The sequence below is a fragment of the Desmodus rotundus genome, chromosome 1, assembly GCF_022682495.2.
Source record: "Desmodus rotundus isolate HL8 chromosome 1, HLdesRot8A.1, whole genome shotgun sequence".
In the NCBI taxonomy this organism is placed as follows: Eukaryota; Metazoa; Chordata; class Mammalia; order Chiroptera; family Phyllostomidae; genus Desmodus; species Desmodus rotundus.
This window is the reverse complement of record NC_071387.1, coordinates 20,734,993-20,749,416: the sequence shown is the minus strand read 5'-3', so window position 1 is coordinate 20,749,416 and position 14,424 is coordinate 20,734,993.

Below are 14,424 nucleotides of genomic sequence, written 5' to 3'. Positions count from 1 at the left end.
TTGGTAGGAGAATAAATTGGGAGCCTCAGTGGGTAGACCATGGGATTTGCAGTTAGGTCAGTCTGGGTTCAAATAAGTCCACCACTTACAAGTTCGTGACCTTGGGTATAACCTCCCTAAGCTCAGCTTCCTCATTGGGATACTGGTCAAAGGATAGTATCAGCCTCACGGAATTGTCGTATTAAATGAGATAACGCTAGTAAAGTATTTTTCAGTGTCTGGCACATAGTAGGAACTTAAGAAATGGCAGTTATTGTGGCTTTGATGATGGTCATAATTATAGTTCTTACATAAGTAATGAGACAAAGTCATCACACTTGTGAGTCAGGGGCACTGAAGGCTTGGGAAGATGTTACTTAGCCACGGCGCATACCTCACACCACACAGGACATGTGTGAGGTCTGAATCAATGAGATAGACTCGAGTTTGTAGGTGAGGACATGTGACAGGGAAATGGAGCTTGTAGGTACCACCATTCACACCTCCCTCAGCGAATGTTAGTAGACAAAGAAAATGGAAAACCCTACATTTTGTAAGTTAGTGTTTTGTGAAGTGGCATCAGAATCCTCTGGTACACTTGTTAAGATGCAGGTTCTTGGATTGTTACCGTTTGTGACGATATGGATGGACCTAGACGGTATTATGCTCAGTGCAATAAGTCAGGCAGAGACAGTCAAATACCATGTGATTTCACTTATATGTGGAATCTAAAGATCAAAATAAACAAAGCAGAAACACACTCATAGATACAGAGAACAAATGGATGGTTGCCAGATGGGAGGGAGTTTGGGGGACAAAATTAATTCCAGAGAGAGCAAAGATTTAAAAGGGTGAAGGGATTAAGATGTGCAAATTGGTAGTTACAAAATAGTCATGGGGATGTAAAGACAACATAGAAAATATAGTCAATAATATTTTAACAGCCCTGGCTGGTGTGGCTTAGTGGATTGAGTGCCGGACTGCAAACCTAAGGGTCATGGGATTGATTCCCAGTCAGGGCACATGCCTGGGTTGCAGGCCAGGTGCCCAGTTGGGGGCGCTCAACAGGCAACGGCACACTGATGTTTCCCTCTCTTTCTTCCTCCCTTCCCCTCTGCCTAAAAATTTAAAAAAAAAATCTTAAATTTTTTTTTTAACAACTATGTATGGTACCAGGTGAGTACTAAGCTTATTGGGGGGATCATTTTGTAAATTATATAAATGTCTAGCCACCATTCTGTATACCTAAAACTAATATAAAATAACATTGAATGTCAACTATAATTTAAAAAATAAAATAAAAAATAAAGGCTTATAGAATAATTGAATGGATGATTAAAGAGTTTGCCTTACAAATGAAAAAAAAAGATACACATTCTTGGATCTCATTCCTGACCTAAGAAATCAAGACTGTGTCCTGGTTTTCTGCATTTAGCAGGCTTCCAAGGCAATTCTTTTGTGCCCCCAAATTTGAGAAACAGTCTAGAAAGAAAAGGAAGAAGGTATGTGTAAGCTTGCAAAGGCGTGTATAGGGAAGAGGAAAGGGAAGCAGGAGACAAAACAGGAGAAGAAAAAGAGGAGGGGAGGGCTCCTCTTGTGAATTAGACTATTAACACCTTCCCTTCCTAAATCTTCACTGGCCCACTGTTAACTGTTATGATAAATTGCAACCTGGATCCCACTTCTTACAGATCACTCAAATCCATTTAGTCAACCAAAAATTTTTGAGTATGGCCATGGACCAGAGCTCCAGAGAGAGACAGGGGAAATAGATCATCTTCCCATGCTGGAGAAAGGCAGACACCGCACCTCCCACGGCCAACCACAGTTCAGTGTGGCGGTGCTGTGACAGAGACAGGCACCCGGTGTAAGTAGAAAGCTGGAGTGGTGGTGACACTAAAGTCAGACTGAGGAGACCTAGCTGTGGCTTCTGGGAGCAGAGGTACCTGGACTGAGTCTTGTGGAGAATAATCATTCATCAGGAAGAGGAGGAAAGAATTAGCAGGGAGAGGGGAGAGTGGGAACTAAGGATCCGCAGAGGCAGACAGCAATGTGCTGGTTCAGTGTTGGTGGAGTGTGAGGTGGGAGGCTATCGTGTTAGGGTAGTGGTCTCCAGCCAGTAACGGGCCAATATTCCCACGGTAGCAGCCATGGATGGAAGACCCTGTGGGCTGTGTTAAGGAGGAACCATCCAAGAGTGAAAGCCAAGGGCGATTTGGCCAGATTCTTACTTGCAGTTTTAAATATGGTTTTGTTGTTTTTTCAAAATGGAAATAGCTTTATTGATTTTTTTATTATGAAGGTAATGCATGGCAATTGTGAAAATTAAAAAAAAGGTCCTTCAGAAAGATATAACAAAGAAAGTGAAAGTCGCCTGGAATTCCAACGCCCAGAGAAAATCTGTAATTAACATACTTGTGTTTGTCCTTCCAGACTTTCCTGTGTGTGTGTACATCCGCCCCCACACACATGCAACATACCTTTAAATGAAGTCATTTCACACAGGTAGTGAAATGCCACCTTCTAATGCTTTTTCATCTGACACTATTTAGTGGACATGTTTCTCTGTCGATTAATACAGATTTATATCTTAATCACAACTTCTAAGAGCTTGGTTGCCCACTCCTGATCCTCACTCCCTCTCCAGGCCCTGGTTCTCTTCCCATTTGGCCTCATTCCAAGTGTCAGCGCAGAGGTTAAGCACCCAAGCCCGTCAGCAGTGGGAGCTGCTCTGTTGTGTGACCTCGGTTCTGGCTGTACTTCTGTGATAGTTAATTTTTATGTGTAATTGTGATTGGGCGACAGAACACCTGGCTATTTGGTTAAACATTATTCTGGGGGTATCTGTGAGGGCGTTTTTGAATGAGTTTAACATTTGAATTGGTGAACTTGGTAGAGCACATTGTCCCCCCTCAATGTGGATGGGTCTCCTCCAATCCACCGAAGACCTGATGGAACAAAATGTGGAGTAAGGGAGGGTTCACTCTCTCTGCTTGTCGTTGAGCTCGGACACTGGTCTTCTCCTGCCTTTGGACTCAGACCCGAAATGGAGCTTGCACCATGGGGTCTCCTGGTTTTCAGGCTTTCAGACACAGACTGGACCGATGCCATCAGCTCTCTTGGGTCGCTAGCTTGTCGGCTGCAGGTCTGGGTCTCTCCTCAGTTTCCATGATTATGTGAGCCAATTTTTTATAATAAAATTTTAAATATATATTCTGTTTCTCTGGAGCCAGTTCCTTAACATATATATTCTGTTTCTTTGGAGACTCCTAATGCAGCTTCCTGCCTTGTTCCTTTGTGTCTTCCTGGCCCACCACCTCCTCTGTGCCCAAGTCCTTTGCTTTGTCCCCTCAGTCATAGCAACTTGGGTTTCAGTATTCCTCTTCTTGTTCTATCAATCACCTGTTTCCATGGCTCCCTGTGGCCTTCAGGATGAAGTCCCAGCTTTCCTAGCCTGGCCCAGGGAGCTTTCTCATCAACCCCTCCAGCCTCCTCTCCTGTCACCTGCAGCTGCCCTGCCCTGCCTGTCATCCCTGATTTATGGCACAGCACGTAGACTGCTTACATTTCCTGCTTCTTGTTTCCCTGCCATCGATCACACTGTTCCTGCTGCCTGGAACGCCCTCACCCTCCATCTGCGTCTGGTTCACCTGGCTAGCTCTGATTCCTCCTTTAAGACTCCACTCTGTCATTACCTCTTCCAGAATTGGCCCTGACACAACCTTGCCTGGATTAGATGCCCCTCCTGTTGCTCCAAAGACACTCCTCGTTTCCCCTCTGTTGTTTCTCTTATCAGGTTGTACTAGCATTATCTGTCTTTCCCATTGGACTGATAGCTCCTTCACTTATTTAACTTTGTATTCCTAGACCCTAAAATATAGTTGGTACTAGATTTATGTTCATTGAATGAACAAGCCCAAGTCTTTGTAGGAGGAGTTGTCAAACTCTTTTCATGCAACCTTCCCTAGTGGCTTAGCTCTCTTGCCCTGTGGTTTCCACTTGGATCTTGGCTGATCTCTACTTCCTGCTGCCTAGTCGGGCACCTGGACCTTGTACTTGGTTTGGGCATTTGCTTGTGGTGCTTACTTCCTGCTTCTGCCTTCTCTCTTTTCCTGATCTTCTGGTTTGGACTCATGTGTCTAGCCCCTTCCTATAGCCCAATGATGGCCTGTCATCTGGGTCTGTTTAAAATTTAATGCCCAGCCTTCTCTATCTGGTCCATCTTGTCACCTTAAAAAACCCCCTCTTATCTCCAAATGCCGTGTTATACATCATACATGAAATATCATTATAATTTTTATTTGATAATACCTTGACAAAAATGCCCTTCAGGACAAGACAACACATCTGTGCATTTGTTTGGTTATGTGAAGTTTACTAGATGCTGTCATACAATTTATTTTGTTCAGTCCTGTAACAACCTCACACAGTGGGTTATTATCTCATTTTACAGTCGAGGAAATTGAGGCACAAACCAGTTAAATGAACTGCTTAATATCTCACAGCCAGAAATTGGCAGAGCATGGGCCTTGGTTGAGATCCTTTGACTCCAGAGCTTTGAGCTCCTTGGAGTTTGCCAAGGCATTGACACATCGGATACATCTGATGAAAACAGGTACACCTGATTATAGGCTGAAAAATGCGCCATCTCCACATCCATCCTCTAGACTACTGTTGACAATGTTTTTTTAAAACTTAAATCCTTAGAGGTTAGGTCTCTCCCCTGATTACAAACCTCTGATGGGCCCTGGTCTGCCATAGAGTTACACGGGGTTCTGTTGAATCCCTGACCTCAGTCTGACCTCGCATTTTGACAATCTCTACTACTTACCTTGCTCTAAAGGCCAATGGTGGTTCACGCCTTGGTGCTTTTTGACCTAACTTTCCACCTCCACCCCATCTGCCTTTTTCCTGCCTGGTACCTCCTTCCTCTCTAACTCAGGTATCATCTCTACTCTGCACTTATGTTTAACACACCCCCGTCCTACTCTATTATTTCCTTCATGGTGTCATTGAGTGAGACACACGCTTTTGTTCCAGCACCTCTGACCTCTTGTGGCATTATTTGCATTATCTATCTGCCTCCCTCTGAAGACCTTTATATTTTCTCAGGTTAAAAATGAGTCCCAAGTTCTCCTGGGCTTATAGACACAGCACTTAGCACAAATCGAGAGCAGAGTAAAGATAGACGTTTATTGAATGGTTAGGTGGATGGTTGGAGAATGGATAGATGGATGGATGGTGAATGGATGGATGGATGATGGCTCTCTGGATGGCTGGCTGGCTGGCTGCAATAGTGACTTTTCCAATCCAAGACTCTGATAAGTTTGAGTGCGCTTCTTTCTCCTCCACAGTCACGTACCACATAACACAGTTTTGGTCAGTGAAGAACCACATGTATGATGATGGTCTCATAACATAATGGAGCTGAAAATTTCTATTGCCCAGTAATGTCGTAGTTGTCTTAATGCTATAGTACAAGATATTTTGTGTCCTGTGGTGATGCTGATATCGATAAACCTACTGCCCTGCCAGTGGTATAAAAGTACAGCACGCACAATTATGTAAAGTTCATAGTAGTTGATAATGGTAGTAAACGGCTCAGTTACTGGTTTATATATTCACTATACTTTCTATTGTCATTTTAGAGTGTACTCTGGCTACGTATAAGAGTCTGCTGTAGATCAGCATGCCGTGTTGTGCCGGCAGCAGCCTCCTACGTCTGTTTGCCTTGTCTCTTGATTGCCTCATTTTCTCTTGTGCTCGACTTGGGTGCGAGTGCGCTCTGTGATGTTTGCACAGTGGAACTGCCTGACGATGAAATTCTCAGAATGTAACCCTGTCGTTTAGTGATGCGTGGCTGTCTTTGCTCCAGTTACACCCCATCTCTCACTTCTCAGCTTGTCTTCCATTTCTGTGTGTGATTAATTATTTTAAGTTCTTCCATATGGCTGGACACATGAGTGCCACCATCTCTGCAAACACATCCTTTAACTCACAAGCCAAAGGGAAAAAGACAAAAGCCCAGGGAAGGGCTTTGATTGGTCTGCTATAGGTCACGGTCTGTCCCTGTGGCTGGAGGTCACAATTGCACAATTGAGAGCCCTTCCAGGATCACAGGAATGGGGAAGGAGCAGCTTCTCTCAAAGCAGGGTAACTGGTTACCAGAATAAGGAGGCAAAGGATTCTAGTTAGATCAAAATGGGACATCTCCCACACCCTGAAGGCCCCACCTTTAGGCCTTAAGTTTTGAAAAATGTGAGATAAGGGTGTGGCCCAGACATCTACCATCCTGGGTTCCCTCTGGATACGCTTGAGTTTGCCAGTGATGTGACCCTCTACCCCCATTGGAATCCGCTGTTCCTCAAGTGGTCTGCTCTGCCCAGAACACAGCAGATGCATTGCTCTCCTTGTGCTAAACATGGCCATCATGGGGACAGGCACAGAGTAGGTGCTCACTAAACAGTGGATGCATAGAAGGTTAACTATAATTCTCAAGTCAATCCTGCTTAAACATTTTCCCGAAAGGCAAGTAAGGCAGCCTTTGTGAAATCAATAAACCACAGCAAGGGAGACACAACCAGTTGGACTGAGAATGTGGGAGTGCTGTGGTTGGCTCTGGCTGGTACGCCTTGCCAGGTGTGCCTGGCATACCTGATCCCAGGGAGGGCTCTGGCCTCCTCTCAACTTTCAGCTTACTGGAATGAACTGTTCTTTCCCCAGGGCAGCAACATTGGAGTATGAACATGTTTACAAGTCAAAAACAGAACCAAAAAATTGCACATCCTTTCCCTGTCTAGAAATAGGTTGCAAATGATGGGAAACTCAAAATGCCAGTGACCGAACTCTATGATAGATTCTTTATCCATTAAACAAAGGTCGGAGGGAAGAAGTGAAGGCTGGAAGGGCAGCTCTACAATCAGTGGGAACCCAGCTCGCTCTTTGCTTCTCCACCATCTTGTTGGAACAAGGCGATGGGGCTCACATTCTATCACAGGCCATCCTCTTTAACAGGAAGCAGGAAGAGATAAAGGAAGAAAGAGGGTGAAGGCATGGTCCAGCCATGTTTTAAGATATCCAGGAAGCTCTACTTTTATTTATGTCTCACATTGGAACTTAGCTCTAGCTGTGAGTGAGGCTGGGCAGTAAGGTTTTTATTTCAAGTAGTTTTGTGCTTTGCTGAAGCTGGGAGCTCAATTACTAAGCAACAGACAGGAAATGGATATTGGGATAGGCAACCAGGATCTCTGTCAATACTGCCTGCAAGAAAAAGCTGACTCTAAAGTGTGCAGGCAGAGGCAGGGAAATCAGGACATTAGGACGCGTCGTGTTGTTGCGGTCTTTGCTGCAGTCCTGGTGGGGACTCCGGGAAGGAAGACTTCAGTCCCTCAGCCGCCCTGCAATGCTGGGAGGCATCTCCCACAGAATTAACCAGATCACAGCCAGGATTTGACCTTGGCTTCCCGTAACATATGGGGAATGCTGTGCATTCTGTACCTGTCCCAGTTTTCCTTCTGTAGCTAGAGCAGCCTGCCACTCTCCTGTGTTACAGCCACGCCCCGCTCCTTGTCATTTCTAAATGTGCTCGGGCCACTTCTGTTTCCTTCCCTCTACACGGACAGGTCCTGGTGCCTCATCACAGTAAACTCCCAAACGTGAGTGTTGTCAGGACCTCCCCCAGGGGTCTATGGCCCAGCATCATTCCCTCCTTCCTCCTTTGAGGAGGATTGCTCAAAGCCTCCCTCAGACATCCTGTGCTTTCCTGTCTTTCTAGTCTACGTGCTTTCCCCACTGCTGACCACCCTACTTAAAGCAGCCAGCCCCATCTCAGTTTAGCCCTGTACTTTCATAGCTCTTAACACCACCTGACATTTTCTTACCTACTCAGTTTTCCCCATATGTTACTGTCCATTTCTTCCCTCTAGAGAGTAACATTTCCAAATTCCTGGTAGATATTTAGCTCAGGGACATAAGAACAAAAATGAGGAATTTCTTGGAATTTTGAGGAATTCTTCAAATCATAAGTTATTCTTTTACAAAGTCTAAAAAATATTTTTTCAGAACTTTGTTTTAAAATGTTAATGCATGACCATGATATTAGGGAATCATTTTTCTGAGACAGCATTGTGTCAAAATTTTCAGAGATTTTTCTTTAGAAAACCTGACATTATAAACAAAATAATGTTTGTTGATTATGAACCAATGTGTTGTAATAAGATCATATATTTCAATAATAATACAAAAATGTACCTGTTGTTTTTGATAAAAGATTGAGAACATGAACACAAATAAAATAATGTTTTATTTGTCATGTGACAAATATTCCAGATGTAAATAATTTCTTCACTTTTCATTGAGTTGGTGGTTAAGAGTGAATCCCAAAGCATCCTCCAGTTGGGCACATGTTGCTTCATATAAGCTCATTTCCCTAATAATAAAAACATCGTCTGCCTACTTCATTCACTCAGGTGTTGCCTCCTCAGAGAGGCCTGCTCCGACTGCAGGGTTCAAAGCAGTCTTGTCCCACTACCCGTGACTGCCTTCACCTCTTGTAAGTCCAAACCAGGCCCTCAACTTTTTACACGTTCAGAGTAGTCAACACTGTAAGAACAGGCTGACCCTTCAGTTAGTAGCAGTAGCAATAATAATACGAAGTAGTAATAGAGATGATAATAAGAGCTCTTAGTTTTTAGATTTTATGATGTACCAGACATCCTTTAGATCTTTAAAATGCCTTATCTCTATGGCAATAGATTATCCCCCATTATACTGATAAGGTTACAGAGAGGTTAAATAATTTGCTCAAGGTCATGCAACTAGTAAGTGGGAGAACCAGGAGCTGAATCTGGAGCCCTAGGCTGCAGATTGCTTACTTTTCATTCGGACATCTTACCGCCCACAGAACAATTGTATTCTACATTGGGTTTCCGGGAGAAAGGCAGGTGTGGACTCACTGCCTCTACCCCTTGCTCGTTAGGCCTCAGGGAAGAGTGCTGGGTTTGGCTTCAGGCTCCAATCATTGGACTCCTCTGAGACATGGACAAAAAATGTTCAATGAGAGGGGGTGCTGAGAGCCCAGTGAGAGTTGAGCTGGGGCAGGGGGAAGCCTGTGATTGCTTCCCTACTTTGTTCAGGTCCCCACTTGGGGTTGCTTCTCTAGAGAGAGGCCATCCCTTGTCGCTCCGTTTAAAACAGCAGCCCCATCACTCTGGTCCTTAATTTTCCGTCACAGCAGTAATCACCTGACATTTCCTGATAAGTTTATTTTGACAATAAGTCACTATCTGTTTCCCTCACGGGGGAGGCAACTCCATGAGTTAGCACATTGTCTAGCGCCGTCTTCTCTCCAGAGGCGAGAACAGTGCCTGGCACATGGTAGACATTCACTGTGTTTGCCGAGTGAACCGATAACTCCCAGGAGACATTTTCATTTGTTGATGTCCCGTTCTAGTGCTTGTCCATGAACAGATTCGATCTGCATGTACTTTAGTAATATCATGAGGGAACTTCTATATCCTAATTTTCCCTTGGATATTGAGCCGTGTATATTTTTCTTTTTTGCTGCATTTAAATCTTACCTTCCTCTTTCCTTTCCCATCTCTACTCTCCCAAAGGCAATTCAAATGAAAAGTCTACTCTCCCCCATCTTTCTCCATGGCCTATACCATGTACATATATGGTGTATATACATGTAAGTTTTTTCATTGTTTTGCAAAATAGAGATTTTATGTATCTCTTACCTTCTTTCTTTCTCACTTGTGTATATAAAGGAAATTCTTCCAGCTCAAGATATATGAGGGGGGACCCTAAAAACCCCCGGAATTATCTTCTGGAGGGTAGGCCCCTTGTAGTACAGGCTTCTCCCGCTAGGTGAGTGTTCTAGGAGCCCACCTGTGTCAGTGCACCAGCTGGCATTATGAGAAGCTGAGTTGAGCTTCACTTAATTTTTTTCAATGTGTTTGCCCATTTCATGATGGGTGATTTATGAGTGCACCTGCCCACACCGTGCTGAATGTTCAGCAGTTTTGGATCCCAAACAGCTTGACCCCCATGCCCCACCCTCCCTATTCTTGCCCCAATCTTGCCCTGAACAACCAAATCTCGCCCCAAGCAACTCTTTTTTTGTTTCTCCAGACAAAAAAAATCCTCAAATGGAAACTTTTTGCTGATATGGAAGAGGTGAAACAAAAAAATGCCAGAAGCACTAAAAGGCATCAAAATCAAAGAGTTCAAAATCTGTTGTGAGCAGTGGAATAAAAGGTCTCGATAGGTGTATTGCACCTCTCGATAGGGGAGTCCTTTGAACGTGCCTGAAATTTAAACATGTAAGGATAAACACACAGCTTTTTTATAAATAAATTCCGGATTTTTGGGTCCCCCCCTTGTAGAATAAATATTAAAAACACCCAGCATAACACCTCATGGTGTAACTGTTTCAGCAATTTATACTCCATTTCTTCCTGATAGGCATTTTGATATTTTCTGTCTGTTGCCTTTTCTATCAATCCTGCAATATGCATTCTCCTACACATATTCCTTGGACCCCCTGCTTCATTCCTATTTGTTACATTTCATAAAGTGGAACTTCTGGAGCATTAAGGTGTGTGGTCAGAAGAGATTTGCCAGACTCCTTCCCCAAAGAGCTAGGTAGCAATTCCCATTTCTGCCAGCAAAGCCCAAGCACGTGCCTCTCCCTCTGCAAGGCTGCAGGCGTAAAGACCTTCCCCCGATTTCTCTGCATGCCCGTGAAAAGCCCTGGCCTCCCAGAGAAAAGTGCATGGTACAAAGACAGAGATGTCTGCCTTCCCTGCTTTTTCACATACTATGAGAATTAGACCAATAGCCATTTGTTAATTCCTCTGATCCAGTGAGGCGATCAAACTTCTCTAATCTTCCCAGGATGGACAAATGATTATAACCTGGACTAGATCCCCAGGTTGAGCTTCCCCAGTGCCAGGGATACTGTGGCGCTATCGCTGAGATGTCTCTTGGTTGCAAAAGCCCGAGGCTCTGGGGCTTCACTGGCCCTTGGAGTGATGCTCTTTTGTTCTGAAAGGTTAAAGTGAGAATCCAGGATCCTTTCCATCCCTTCTCCAAGGAGCAAAGGATTTTCTCCCTCCTTTCCAGAGAGGAGGGGGGCATCTGCCTTTCTCCTATGTACAAATGGAGTAAATCCTTTCCCTCCTCTCCTGCCTATGGAGTGAACTTACCCCTCAGATGGGAATTTCCAGGGGCCCTCACAGCACTGCCTGCGTGTTGGGGCCTGATGCTGCCAATTTACTCTGGCTATTGATTTGGTTCAATCAATAACTCTTTTCTCCAACCTGAGTGCCTCATGTTTCTGCAGCCCCCACATATACAAAGTACAGAAATGGTACCAGTGGGACATCATTCCAGCCCTCACAGTTCTCAACCAAACGCCCTGCCTGGGACGTCCTGTTTGGTCAATAGTAAGCCCTGGGAGGGATCACTCTTTTTCATTGTTGCCAGTCTAGTGGCAAAGAGGGGGCCTCTCACAGTTATTTGAATTTTATGTCCCGAGGTATCAGTGAAATTGAACATATTTCCACTTAGACATTTTCAATTACCTTGTGTGCATGTTCGTGCACATGTGTGTGTGTGTGAGAATCATATTTTTGTACATTCTGCCCATGTTTCAAAAATTTCAATGACTCTTTTCTTATCAGTTTGTGTGGGCTGTTTCCACAGTTAACAGAACAGTATGAATAGAGGCCGACAGTGGCTCTTGCAGCAAGTGTTTTGCAAATACTTTTTCTTCCGTTTAACTTTTTCTTCCCATGCTGTCCTTAGCCGCTCTTCTTCCTACAAACCTTTGTGTACCATCAAACAAGAAAAGGATCCTTACTACCCACTACTTGCAGGTCCGAATGACAAGGCATGCACCAACCTCCTGGTTGAGGAGAGAGGGACAGGGTCACAAGGAGCGGTGTCTTTCCTGAGGAGCTTACTGGAGGGAAGATGTGTCCATGGGGAACCTCCTGTCTGAGGCCGAGTCCCACATTGAGGAGCAAACCTAGAGCAGAGGACACAACCAGTTTTTCTGGTGGAGACTTATCCAAGGAAGAGAAAGGCTCGTGGTCAGGACACCCCACCCAGCAGGTCGCTGCAGCCTGGGGTGTGGAACGCATGCTCATCACGGGCTCAGGAGACTCTGGCATCTTGGCTTTTGCTTTCTTGTAGGTCTGCTGGCATGTAGTCGGGCAGCAGAGCCTGCGCCCCCCTTCTTACCTGCGTTGAGTTGGGGGCTGGGTCACAGAGGAACAAACTGAACAGGAAGCACAGTTAGCAGGAAAAAAATACAGTGGTAGGAGGCTGTCTTTGGACCAGATGTTAACAGGATGTGACATGGGGCTGAGGCTGCTGAGGCAGAGACCAGGGAAGAGGGCCCAGCGTCCATGCTGGGTCCTGAGAGCTGAAGATTCGTGGGGAGAAGAGGCCAGGACACCCGGGAGAATGTGACTTTGCAGGTAGAGGAGGCCCAGCTTACATGCTGCTCAGGGTCCCGGGGTCTAGGCACCTTCTTTTAGCAAAGTTTATTTGTAGAAAGAAAGCACCAGGTAGCTAACCAGAGAATGAGGTTTCTCTTTCGGATGCAAGCTCTGAGTGTAGAGAAGCTAAGAGGAACCTAGGACTTCCTGAAAAGTAGGCTCTCCTTGGCCTCTAACCCCACAGGAGCTAGTGGAGAGATTCCTTGTTTCTGGGGACAATTGGCCATAATGAAGCTCAGGGGTCAGGAGCACATGCTGGTTCCTGTGAGACTTCAGCAATGTCCCTGCTGAGACTGAGAGAAACCCCTTTGCCTGGGGCCACGGCTGGGGACCTCACTCACTGAAGTTCTCCTGGTGAATAGCCGGTAAAGGTGCGAGGAGGCCAGTTCTTCGGACTCAGTTCTCAGAATATTTCTCCTGCGTTTCAGTGGCAAGGGTTCCTGCCCAACTCCTGGAGACTGGAGAAAGCTGGCAGGCAGGAAAGAAAGACCAGTCAGGGTCACGCTTTCCTGAAGAAGCATTCGGAGCTATTTAAATGAGTAGAGAAACAGTGACTTTGCTCCTTGTCCAGATGTATACATGAGACGCATCAGGTGACAGGCAACTGTTTAGGGGAACGCGCCATGAGGGGGAAGTGCTCCCTGTTTGCACTCTGAGATAAGTTACCCCCTAGGCACATGTGGCAACTGAGCACTTGGAATGTGACTATGATGACCAAGGAAGTGGATTTTTAATTTTACTTGATTTTACTTCATTTGAACTTAAACCCAATGAGCTACCGTAGTGGCTAGCAAACACCACGTTGGATAGCCCAGCACTGGAGCCGAGGAATTAGGAGTTTGGGCTCCACAGTAAGACAGAGAATCTTGTCCCTTGACTTCCTAGTCTGGTGAACTCAGAAAATCAACTTTACCTCTTATTTCCTAAGTGACAATGGTAACAAAGCTGTCTTTTGTTATGTTAATGAAGTAACCTTTGAAAAGCTTCTTGGCAAGGGAGCTTTTTGGCAAGTTGCCAGGAGAATCAACCAGGTGATTAGGAGGTTAAAACTTTCAGGTTCCCCGACCCCTTACCTCCCAGGAGGGGAGAGGTATTGGAAGTTGAATCCATCACCAATGGCCAATCACTTCATCAATCCTGACTGTGCAATGAAGCCTCCATAAAACCCCAAGAAGCCTGGGTTCAGAGAGCTTCTAGGCTGGTGCACCCATCACCTGGGAGAGCTCCTGGGAGCTCTGTGCCTTTCCCCAGACCCTGCCCCGTGCATCTCTTCCACCTGGCTCTTCCTGAGCTAGACTTTCATAACAGACCGGTCATCTAGTAAGTGCATGATTTCTCTGAATTCCGTGAGCCACTTTAGAGGGTTCATTGAACCTGAGGAAGGGGTCATGGAACCCTGCTACCTGGAGCCATTCAGTCAGGGGCATAGGGGACAACCAGCACTTGCTGCTGGTGTCTGAACTGGGTGGCGGGGAGCAGTTTTGTCAGAAGGAGCCCTTAACCTTTCGTTTGTTCTCTGCCAGGAATGTCCTTCTCATCCTAACCCTGCCCCTTTGCTGATGGCTCTCTGCTTCTGAAGCCTTTTCCTCTGCCTGAGCTCATACCACCTCTCCTTCCTTGAATTTCCTTGGTCCTTAAGTTTTGACCCTATGCTATTCAGTAGGACTCCTGGTTCTGAATAAGGAAGCACCTCATTAGTCTTGCTGTAATAAAATCCTGTTCCTCTACTGCCCACTCCCTGCTCCCACCAAATCTGGCCTCATTGATAGGTGCTGGAAGACTGAAGATTGGGTGCGCCTTCTCAGGAAAGAGCTTAAAACTTTTCTCCTACGTGCTCACAGAGGCACGCCAGTGGTGGCCCCAAGGTGTACAGTGGTGAGCTGGGGAGTCAGCATCGTTAGGAAAGTTGAGGCGGGAGACTCTGAGTCTCCTTCTG